The following is a 12,669-nucleotide window of genomic DNA, read 5'->3' on the forward strand; positions in this document are numbered from 1 at the left end:
GCTGCTCGCCTTCTCGTGGCCGAGCAGATCCTGGCATGCTTGGCTTCTGTCTCGCCATAAGACAGGCTTTGAGACTTTGATGAGCCTTTGCATGCCTTTAATTCTTCGAGGATTGGGATTCTGCTAGCCTTCTCGTGGCCGAGCAGATCCTGGCATGCTTGGCTTCTGTCTCGCCATAAGACATGCTTTGAGACTTTGTTTACCCTTTGCATGCCTCAGGAATTTCTTCGAGGATTGGGATTCTGCTCGCCTTCTCGTAGCCGAGCAGATCCTGGCATGCTTGGCTTCTGTCTCGCCATAAGACAAGCTTTAACACTTTGATGAGCCTTTGCATGCCTTTCATTCTTCAAGGATTGGGATGCTGCTCGCCTTCTTGTGGCCGAGCAGATCCTGGCATGCTTGGCTTCTGTCTCGCCATAAGACAGGCTTTGAGACTTTGTCGAGCCTTTGCATGCGTTGGGAATTTCTTCGAGGATTGGGATTCTGCTCGCCTTCTCGTGGCCGAGCAGATCCAGGCATGCTTGGCTTCTGTCTCGCCATAAGACAGGCTTTGAGACTTTGTCCAGCCTTTGCATGCCTTGGATTCTTCGAGGATTGGGATTCTGCTCGCCTTCTCGTGGCCGAGCAGATCCTGGCATACTTGGCTTCTGTCTCGCCATAAGACAGGCTTTGAGACTTTGTTGAGCCTTTGCATGCCTTTGATTCTTCGAGGATTGGAATTCTGCTCGCCTTCTCGTGGCCGAGCAGATCCTGGCATGCTTGGCTTCTGTCTCACCATAAGGCAGGCTTTGAGACTTGGTGAGCCTTTACATGCCTCAGGAATTTCTTCGAATGCTTTGGAGTCTGCTCGCCTTCTCGTGGCCGAGCAGATCCTGGCATTCTTGGCTTCTGTCTCGCCATAAGACAGGCTTTCAGACTTTGTCGAGCCTTTGCATGCCTTGGATTCTTCGAGGATTGGGATTCTGCTCGCCTTCTCGTGGCCGAGCAGATCCTGGCATGCTTGGCTTCTGTCTCGCCATAAGACAGGCTTTGAGACTTTGTCGAGCCTTTGCATGCCTTTGATTCTTCGAGGATTGGGATTCTGCTCGCCTTCTCGTGGCCGAGCAGATCCTGGCATGCTTGGCTTCTGTCTCGCCATAAGACAGGCTTTGAGACTTTGTTGAGCCTTTGCATGCCTTTGATTCTTCGAGGATTGGGATTCTGCTCGCCTTCTCGTGGCCGAGCAGATCCTGGCATGCTTGGCTTCTGTCTCGCCATAAGACAGGCTTTGAGACTTTGTCGAGCCTTTGCATGCCTTTGATTCTTCGAGGATTGGGATTCTGCTCGCCTTCTCGTGGCCGAGCAGATCCTGGCATGCTTGGCTTCTGTCTCGCCATAAGACAGGCTTTGAGACTTTGATGAGCCTTTGCATGCCTTTGATTCTTCGAGGATTGGGATTCTGCTAGCCTTCTCGTGGCCGAGCAGATCCTGGCATGCTTGGCTTCTGTCTCGCCATAAGACATGCTTTGTGACTTTGTTGACCCTTTGCATGCCTCAGGAATTTCTTCGAGGATTGGGATTCTGCTCGCCTTCTCGTAGCCGAGCAGATCCTGACATGCTTGGCTTCTGTCTCGCCATAAGACAAGCTTTAAGACTTTGATGAGCCTTTGCATGCCTTTCATTCTTCAAGGATTGGGATGCTGCTCGCCTTCTTGTGGCCGAGCAGATCCTGGCATGCTTGGCTTCTGTCTCGCCATAAGACAGGCTTTGAGACTTTGTCGAGCCTTTGCATGCGTTGGGAATTTCTTCGAGGATTGGGATTCTGCTCGCCTTCTCGTGGCCGAGCAGATCCTGGCATGCTTGGCTTCTGTCTCGCCATAAGACAGGCTTTGAGACTTTGTCCAGCCTTTGCATGCCTTGGATTCTTCGAGGATTGGGATTCTGCTCGCCTTCTCGTGGCCGAGCAGATCCTGGCATACTTGGCTTCTGTCTCGCCATAAGACAGGCTTTGAGACTTTGTTCAGCCTTTGCATGCCTTTGATTCTTCGAGGATTGGAATTCTGCTCGCCTTCTCGTGGCCGAGCAGATCCTGGCATGCTTGGCTTCTGTCTCACCATAAGGCAGGCTTTGAGACTTGGTGAGCCTTTACATGCCTCAGGAATTTCTTCGAATGCTTTGGAGTCTGCTCGCCTTCTCGTGGCCGAGCAGATCCTGGCATTCTTGGCTTCTGTCTCGCCATAAGACAGGCTTTCAGACTTTGTCGAGCCTTTGCATGCCTTGGATTCTTCGAGGATTGGGATTCTGCTCGCCTTCTCGTGGCCGAGCAGATCCTGGCATGCTTGGCTTCTGTCTCGCCATAAGACAGGCTTTGAGACTTTGTTGAGCCTTTGCATGCCTTTGATTCTTCCAGGATTGGAATTCTGCTCGCCTTCTCGTGGCCGAGCAGATCCTGGCATGCTTGGCTTCTGTCTCACCATAAGACAGGCTTTGAGACTTGGTGAGCCTTTGCATGCCTCAGGAATTTCTTCGAATGCTTTGGAGTCTGCTCGCCTTCTCGTGGCCGAGCAGATCCTGGCATGCTTGGCTTCTGTCTCGCCATAAAACAGGCTTTGAGACTTTCTCCAGCCTTTGCATGCCTTTGATTCTTCGAGGATTGGGATTCTGCTCTCCTTCTCGTGGCCGAGCAGATCCTTGCATGCTTGGCTTCTGTCTCGCCATAAGACAGGCTTTGAGACTTTGTTGAGCCTTTGCATGCCTTTGATTCTTCGAGGATTGGAATTCTGCTCGCCTTCTCGTGGCCGAGCAGATCCTGGCATGCTTGGCTTCTGTCTCACCATAAGACAGACTTTGAGACTTGGTGAGCCTTTGCATGCCTCAGGAATTTCTTCGAATGCTTTGGAGTCTGCTCGCCTTCTCGTGGCCGAGCAGATCCTGGCATGCTTGGCTTCTGTCTCGCCATAAAACAGGCTTTGAGACTTTGTCGAGCCTTTGCATTCCTTTGATTCTTCGAGGATTGGGATTCTGCTCGCCTTCTCGTGGCCGAGCAGATCCTGGCATGCTTGGCTTTTGTCTCTCCATAAGACAGGCTTTGAGATTTTGTCGAGCCTTTGCATGCCTTTGATTCTTCGAGGATTGGGATTCTGCTCGCCTTCTCGTGGCCGAGCAGATCCTGGCATGCTTGGCTTCTGTCTGACCATAAGACAGGCTTTGAGACTTGGTGAGCCTTTGCATGCTCAGGAATTTCTTCGAATGCTTTGGAGTCTGCTCGCCTTCTCGTGGTCGAGCAGATCCTGGCATGCTTGGCTTCTGTCTCGCCATAAAACAGGCTTTGAGACTTTGTCGAGCCTTTGCATGCCTTTGATTCTTCGAGGATTGGGATGCTGCTCGCCTTCTCGTGGCCGAGCAGATCCTGGCATGCTTGGCTTCTGTCTCGCCATAAAACAGGCTTTGAGACTTTGATGAGCCTTTGCATGCCTTTAATTCTTCGAGGATTGGGATGCTGCTCGCCTTCTCGTGGCCGAGCAGATCCTGGCATGCTTGGCTTCTGTCTCGCCATAAGACAGGCTTTGAGACTTTGATGAGCCTTTGCATGCCTTTGATTCTTCGAGGATTGGGATGCTGCTCGCCTTCTCGTGGTCGAGCAGATCCTGGCATGCTTGGCTTCTGTGTCGCCATAAGACTGGCTTTGAGACTTTGTCGAGCCTTTGCATGCCTTTGATTCTTCGAGGATTGGGATTCTGCTCGCCTTCTCGTGGCCGAGCAGATCCTGGCATGCTTGGCTTCTGTCTCGCCATAAGACAGGCTTTGAGACTTTGATGAGCCTTTGCATGCCTTTGATTCTTCAAGGATTGGGATGCTGCTCGCCTTCTCGTGGTCGAGCAGATCCTGGCATGCTTGGCTTCTGTCTCGCCATAAGACAGGCTTTGAGACTTTGATGAGCCTTTGCATGCCTTATTAGTAAACCTTGATTGGCTTCTCAACGCTAGCCTAGCTCTCTTTTCTTAAATTATTCTCATATTGAGCACAATCAATTTAATGAATATCAGATATCCTTATCTCACATAGCAGAATTTAGAGAAATAATTAAATTTTCATAGAAAAAACTGCTTGTAAATCAAAATATAACTTCTGACCTGTTCCGATTCCTACAGATGTGTGCCTTCGATGTGCTCTTATTTGAGGTTTTTTCTTGAAATCCTTAAATATGGATTTGCTCTGCAAATTGATCAACTGGGATTGTGCTCTGGGTTTAGATCTTGGCTCCTGGGCAGCATTCTCTCAAGCACATATGTAGTATATGTAGTGTAATCAGCAACAAACTCACTTTTGAACTTTCATATCCCTTGAGACGATTTAACGAACAACTCCTGATTGAATTTTAACAATTCTGCCTCAACTTGTAATGAACCGAGTTTCATACCAGAATTGTCTAAATACTTTCCTTTATATCTTTACAGGTAAGCATTCCATCCAGCCTTGATTGGTTTCCGTGTTTGAGCCAGCTTATCAATCGGTGCATGATAATATTCTGCCTTTGGCTTGGCCAGATGAAAAATCGGTAGAGACAAGAAGTTGGCTTTTGTACCGAGTCCCCACAGACGGCGCCAAAATGTTGATGCGAGATTCCGGTTCTCCTCGTTCTACGACCAGGATCTCTGCTCGATCAACTTCATCACGACCAGGGGGTCTCCTCGCAAGGCTTCTTCTCCAGAGGTTCCTGCGCACACAGACAGGTCAGAGTACGCCGGTTGTTTTCCCGGCGCAAACCCTCCGACGCTCAAGTCAGATATGAAGGTTCAGGGAACGCTTGCCACAAATCTTATGGCTGTTCGTGGTTTTCTCTTCTTTAGAATTTCTTTTCTAATCTCAAAAATGCTAACCCTTTTACCTTCGTTGGCTACCTTTTTATAGGCTTCCTCTGAATCCCAGTTTTCCGCTTTCTTCGAGACGGTATGGGACTCTGACTGCCGCGTTATGGGCAAACGTGGGATCTTGCGTGTTACGCCACGGTTCTGGGGAAACCGTGGCTGTCGTGGTTTTGTGAGATCTTGTTTCCGCTTTTTTGGGGGACGGTATGGGGCTCCGACTGCTGCGTTATGCTATGTTATAGGCAAACATGGGATCTTGCGTGTTACGCCACGGTTCTGGGGAAAGCGTGGCTGTCGTGCCTAGATTCTCGGGCTGGAGAGCATGTCTTGCCAACTGCCGTTGACCGGGTCTCCTCGCCTCTCGACCTCTAGCCGGAATGGCCTTATGCCTCTTACAGGAAATTTGCCTCGCGGATGACGTGCTCGTGGACGAGCAGGATATTTCTACTCCTGTTCCCCCGCGCACCAGGCTTTTACGGAACACACCGGTTCGCAGAACTCTGCCATCAGATATCTGCTCACTATGCCTGGTCTCGTCGACGTATTTCTCCCAAACATCTTATATTTCTAGAGAGGGAAATTATTCATTGACCACATAATTTTTCATATTTATAAAAAATACACAACTTTTTTTTAAGCAATAGTCTACCTGAAGTTTACAAGGTTATCATTGTTCTACTCCCAATATAATCTTGTTAGAATATTGTTGACATCAGAGTGTTAAATTTGTCATTTGAACTAAATACACAAAACGACCATGTATTTTGATTACAAAAACGACCGCCAATTGCTGGCACGTCGCTGCTACCCTAAATACCCAAATTGAACAAAAAAAAAAGAGATAAAAGCACAAAAACATAACTAAATTAAAATCTCAAAAACCCAAAGCATGTCGTGGATAATATTTGAAGGATTATTGTCGTTGGGCATCATAGTAGCAATGCTAACAATTGTAGGAAATGCTCAATATCACATCCGCAAAGCCGTTCGTGGACGCCCAAAGCACGTCGCTAATGATATGTGGGACATGGCAATGGAAAGAAGGGACAAGAAGCTTATCGAACAATTCTTCGATGCTTCCTCCAATTAGATGTTGACTCGTCTTTCTGGAAGCTGCTAGTGGACTGAATAAAGTGCTCTTGTGATATTCTAGCTTTGCTTGTGAAGATTCAACCAGATGCAATATGTTCATTTTCTTATCTTTTTTATGTGAATCTACTTAAGTTTTTAAATTGTTTTCTAGAAAAATTACTTTGTCCAACCATGAATCTAGGAAATTGATTAAGGTTAACAAGTTTGGTGAAGAGCCCGCAAGTCCGCAACAGCAGCTGCAAACGATTTAGGTGGGGAAGAAGAAGTTGTTTTAGTGTTGTTCAGTTGTTCTTAACCTTTGTTATCTAATTTATTTATTATCTATTTTTAAGATTTTTTGTTTGATAATTATTTATTTTTATATGCAACTTCTATTATCTTATCTATTTATTATTAATTTAAGATTTTTTACTTGCTATTACTTTCAAGATTTTTTTGTAATTACCTCTCTCTAAATAAAAAGTCCTATTTTTAGCTTGGATAAAATAGTCATTTTGGGTTTTTTTTTTGGGTAAAATGGTTATTTGATTAATATTTCGTTAAGTACCTTAACGGTGTTATAACGAGAGCGGAACAATGATACACTTTGTAGACTTTGTGTGGAGTGTTGTAAAAACAAATTGTATATTTTTGGTAAAGTGTGAAAAATCTCGTAGTAGGTGAATAATTTCTCTTCTAGTAATTTCTTAGATCATCTTGGATTTCAGTGCTTGCTTTTAGTTCATACAAACCTTCAACCGTATATTCAACCTTTTCAAGATTATTTCTTTTATTTTGTCTGTAAATCTAATCTAAAGTATGAAATTGATTTAATCAAAAAAAGAGAGGGAAGTTTACACAAAGTGTTAAGCCCGAAAAGAGTTTCTGAAGCGTGATTGGCATGTTCGCATTAATCATATTTATTGTGAGACCAACTATGCTGCAGATCACATGACTAATCTTGCTACCTCTTTCTCGTTGGGTCTCCACATGTTTATAATTCCTCCCGAAAGTGTTAAGCCCTACTTTTTTATAATTTGCATGTGGTAGCTTACCTCGTTTAGTTTTTCCTTAACTCTTTATTGAGAGCCCCTTTGTAATAAAAAAAAAAAAAAGAGAGAGAGAGAGTGGTCAAGTTGACTTTTTTATAAAAGTTTATTGAAGAAATCAGGGTCATTTTTTAAATTAATGGGATTTGATAAAAAGAGAAAAAACTAGAATTTTGTATAAACTAAAAAAAAAATGTTCAGAGGTATTTAAAGGAGTGACAATAGTCAACTCCATCTCAAATTTTGGGTAAAGAGGTAATATCCAAATCTTCATCTTTTTTCTCCCTTCCATTAAACCAAACCGCTAGCCATTCTCTAACGCCGAATGCACTGAAGAAGCTGCTGAAACCATTCAAACGATCCTGCAGCTGTTTAATCAGAGCTATGAACGAGAGAAGCTTAGGCGGTGGCACAAGGGTCCGGCGAACGAGTTTCGCAGGCGGTCGGTCGTCGAAGACGACTGGCATTGGATCGCGTAGAAGGTTAGTCTTCAAGAAGCTCCGCTGCTTGTTAGAGTGGGTGATTTTTATTTTTTAGATTATTAAGATTGAAAAATCTAAAATTGATTCCTTGAAGAAGCTGTTGGTGTTGCGATGTTTTATGAAAATGAAAAGGTTTGTTGATATATTAAAAGAAGCTGTTGTATGTTGATATTGTCACTTTCACTATCTGATTTGGACATGTTATGAGCTAAACAAACCATCTGAAGCTATAAAGTAGTGATCTTTACGTTAGTTTTGTGTTTTGAAAAATGGGTTTATTTTATCGATTTCAGAAAATGGGTGCTGTTTGTTTAAATTGAACTTGCTAATATGTGCTTGACGTAAATAAACTAATGCATGATAGAAATTAGTGACTTGTAAGTGCTTGATATGTTGGAAAGGCGGGTTTTATTTTGTACTGTTTCGAAGTAGCTGAAAAGGGATGTTGTTTGTGCTTCTTAATATGGAGTATTAATGTATTTGTCGTTTGATATTGAAAGCAGTAATGGGAGTATTAACTGGGTTACTTGGCTGCTGATATGAACATACATGGCACTGAAATCCTGTTCTTTCCATTTTGGAGTTAGCTGTTAGTCAAATTTTCATTTATTATTATTATTATTATTATTTTTTGTTATGTTGGTGGCGTTAAGTTGGGTAGTTGACAGCCGAGAGTTTGGCTCAAAATCAAAATCTATGAAATTAATTACCAAGCCAACAACTTTGTTATTAAAATAAAACAGATAAGTTCCCCAAGTGATCTGGATATTAGCACTTGTTGAACTAGAAAAAACAAAAGGAACTGTTGAGGATCTCGGCCACAAAATCAAAGTTAATGAATCCAAGAGTCAGGAATTAAGGCAAGAGAAGCTGCAAAGAATTAGCCAAATCGGATTGAGGAATCAAATTATAGCAACCCTCTGGCTCTGATGGTGTTAGGAAACAAGAATTAAAAACCGAAAGGGAAACGTACATGAGTATGTTCTCTGAACTCGATGCTGCAAAGCAAGAGCTATGGAAAAATTGTCAGGGTTGCGATGCAACCTTTGAAGCGAAAGTCACTCACTTCAATCCTGCAGCAGCAGCAGCAGCAGCAGAAAATTCAGCCAAAGCAAACATGGAGCAAGCAATTGGTCCTGAACTCACATGGAAGCTTTAAACTCAATTGACAGATACAATAAACGAGAGTGCAGCTTTGCAGAAGCAAATGGAAAATGCGAAGGCTTCAGATTTAGATTCCATGAGAAATGCGACTTCAGAGTTGGATGATGCTAGGGGGTCATTACCGAAATAGCAGAAGAGGAAAGCTCCTTGCGAAGCTTGGTGGAGTCTCTTAAAGTAGAGTTTGAGAATGTGAAGAAAGAGCATTCTGAATTGAAGGAGAAGGAAGAAGAAACAGAATCCATCGCCAGGAATTTGCATGTCAAACGAAGGAAGAGCAAGTCTGAGCTTGAAGCGTACCTTGCAGAGGAAGCCAAAATAAGAGGTGCTTCTGAAGAAATGATCTGAAGTCTACACCAGTTTACCCTCGGAAACCAAGAGTGCACAAGAAGAAGCCAAAACAGATGAAGAATAAAGCTATGGAGTTGAAGAAGGAAGCTGAAGCCACCAAAAATTGTGCTCAAAGAATCAGAGAAGCTGCAGAAGTGAAAGTAGCAGGGACAAGGGCCCTTGATCAGATTAAGTTGTTGTCTGAAAGAGGTAGTGCTGCACGAGCATCTACTTCCTAATCAGGTGCCAATCTGACCGTCTCAAGAGAAGAATTCGAGTCTTTGAGCCGTAAAGCATCTACTTCCTAATCAGGTGCCAAACAGCTTCTGCTGCTGTTTTGTCCTTCTCTCAGCCATCTAGCCATTTAATAAAAATAATAGAAAAATAAAAGGGCAGTGTTATTTCTTTTAAAAAAAAAAGTAAGCCACCGTTTTGCCATTAATTTAATTCATTAAATTTCTAAAAATTTAAATTAAAAAATTCTAAATCTCACACATCATTTAAATTAAAAAAATTTAAATCAAACACATAATTTAAATAAAAAATTTCTAAATTGAATACAAAATTTATCATTATCATTTAACCAGTAAATGTAAGTACATTTCTATTATTATCATATAACAAAAATTAAGAGGAAAAATAAAAAAATCACTCTTTATAATCAGGTAATTACCAGCTGAGTATTTTACTTCAAGATCTAGATCAACCATTACTGTTACTACTAATGTCATTTCTCTCTTGCTTGTGATGAGGAAAAAATGTCGTTTCGAGTTCTCCTGCGATGAACTACTGCTAAGGAAAAAATGACGTCTCTCCTACTTGTGAGCTATTGCTAAGTGATGAGAGAAAAATTATAAAGAAGGCATTCTCGTGAATGAGCAAAATTAAGTTACCTTGCCCCGCTCTCAGCAAAAGTTAAGTATGGTAATGTGGGAGACAAAAAAAGGCTGACTGTTTGCTTTGTCCTTTTAAAAAAGTAACGTGTTACCTTTGCCCCGCTCTCAGCCTTCCCAACGTTAAGAATTTTCCATGAATATAATGAATCGTTGGCCATTCTTAAAACAATAAGCTACTTACTCCTTTGACACAAGTCGAAATAATCAATATCCATGTGGTAATCTATGTCTAATGAAGACATCCAATTGGATATTAGACTCAGGCTCCGTTTGTTACAGCTTATTAAATAGAGCTTATAACAGTAGAGGTTATAGCAGTAGAGCTTATACCAATAGAGTTTTTTGACAAAAAGTCATTGGGTGTTTGGTTGTCAATAAAAAAAGCACTTTTGAACCATTAAACTGTATGATATTTTTTATATTATATATTTTAGAAAAGCTCTATAGCCTCTACTCCCAAAAGCTCAAATTTTGGGCTTTTACTAGTAGAGGTAAATTAGCTTATTTAAGCTAAAAAAACTCTATTAAAAAAATAACCAAACACCATAAAAAATTTTAAAAAGTGCTTATACGATTAAATAAACACTTATGACTCTTAAATAAGCCATACCAAACAGGCACTCACTGACCCACCAATAAAGTTGAACCTCGCATTTTCCTTCACCTTTAAATCATCCTCGGAGGGCTCTTACCTCAACCAAAACACCAGCACTCTCATGGTGTTTCAGTTTCCCTTGTTTACTTGGAAACAACTTATGTATGTTGATAGGCGTTGCAGTTCTTTTTCGCGCCACTTATCCCGCAAACGCATTCCACTCCTTCCTTTATTCTTGCTGGCCTGAGAATGTCTTTCAAACTTGTTCTTGTTAACCCCCTTTGTACCCACCGCCCTCTACGAACGAAAAACAAAAATGAGTTTACAGTTCTGGTGGCATGCCACCCTTTTATCGTTCACTTTATTATCAACCTTTGTCTTCGCTTCTTCTGCACTAACTCCTTCATCATTTTTCATTACTTCAAAAAGTGGTTCAAGAAATTCAAAACATATGCTAAACACTTTTTGTTGATTTTTTAGCAAAAATCAACAGAAAAATTGATAAATCTGAATTCAAACACATACCCATATTATATGCGGAAAACCGATAAACCAAGGTTGTGCTACTGATTTATGGTCGGAGGATGATCACAAAGTCAGAAAATCCTCTCAATTCACGTTGCAACTTGCAAGAACCCTATAACCTTTTCTTGACTTGAATTTTCTCTAAATTGCACTTTTGCTTATTCTTTACTTAACCTCTTATTTATGAATTTGCACTCTATTTATAGCATTCCAAGATTAGTGATCATCTTTTCAATGATCACTAAATAAGTTTAAACAATTGTTGAAGTGAACATCTTCTTAATGATCACTTAATATCTTTCAATATAATATTGTAAGATATTATAGAGTTCTAACTCAAAATGATCACTTGTTCTTGGTCATGCTTCCCTCATGGGTGACCTCCAAGTGATAGAACCTTATAAATAAAGATATAATCATATAAACATATATTTACATATATATTTCCAACACTTTTCTGTTTTTTCTTGATTCTCGTGTCTCTGAACCTTCTTGTTTTACTTCTCGATCATGGCCGCATTCATTGGCTTGCCTCTTCACTGTTTCACAATCACGGCTGCATTCAACTTCCTCGGAATCCATTTTGAATTTCTGAAACTTCTCAGACAAGACTCAAGATTTTTTTTAATTTGTTTGAATTTTTTTAAAATAAAGATAGAAAGACTTTTGTGATTCTTGAAAGAATTCCGTTTTTATGTTAAAATAACTGCTGACAGTGACAATTGGGGCGACTCGTCACCCGTTGGTCACTCGTGAAGCAAAAAAATCGAATATGTACCATTCCTCCACTACTAATCTAACGATTATCTGATTCGATCAGCGTATTCCACTATAAGTACCCAGTACCCATTTTTTTTTCTCACATTCAAAACACCCTCCGCTCTGTTGATGTAATTTAGTCCTAGTTTATTTTGTTGAAGCAATATTGTGTTTTACATTATGATAATAAATATTTTTGTCCCATTAACCTCTACTTAGAATTCAGGGGAGCTCCCTCAAATTGCCAAAGGAAAATGTCAATGACAGAAAATTGATGCTTTCAGATGCATCATTGTGCTTGAGTCAACTGAATTTGCATGCCTTGGCTTACAATCATGTAAAATGTTTGAAATTGAATGTTAATACAATTCCATTAAAAAATTTCTTTCGCAAGTTTGACAAAATTCTCGTGATAATTGAGTGTCGTTTGTTGAATGAATTTAACAAGAAATGTTGTACCAGAAAAATGTCTCATATTTTCTACAACTGCAATTCTTAAATCATTGTTAAAGAGCTAGCATGCTTGTTATTTTTACGCAACCCTTGTTGCAAATTAAAATCAACTGCTTGTTAATAGAATGCTTGTCGGATCAAATACACTGGCTCTGAGTACATATGTACTTGGAGTTGGATGTAAGATTAATAGCTTGACTCACAAGTTAAGTTATTAATCGAAGACATGTCAACTCATTACTGGTTGCTCAGCATTGCCATGCAATGTGGAAGTGGAACTCCCATTGATAACATGATAAACTTTCCAAAACTGAGTTCCAATAACAATGGCTCAAGAAACCCCCAACTGCAGAGCGACCTTGCCTAGTACCATGTTTTTTACTTGACCACCCACTGAGGATCATAGCCTGAAATCTCCAACCTCAAAGCAATCTCATCAGGATCAGCATCTGACAAGTTTGCTTGGGTACTACATAAAACATAGGGGAGCCCCTATGTTAC

At 41.3% G+C, this 12,669-nt stretch overlaps 1 pseudogene; it reads left to right on the forward strand.

Moving 5' to 3' along the window:
• Window positions 1-7,998: 7,998 nt before the first annotated feature.
• Window positions 7,999-9,731, forward strand: LOC102620213 (WEB family protein At5g55860-like; annotated as a pseudogene).
• The last annotated feature ends 2,938 nt before the right edge of the window (window positions 9,732-12,669 follow it).

This window comes from Citrus sinensis, chromosome 1 (assembly GCF_022201045.2).
Source record: "Citrus sinensis cultivar Valencia sweet orange chromosome 1, DVS_A1.0, whole genome shotgun sequence".
Classification (NCBI taxonomy): domain Eukaryota; kingdom Viridiplantae; phylum Streptophyta; class Magnoliopsida; order Sapindales; family Rutaceae; genus Citrus; species Citrus sinensis.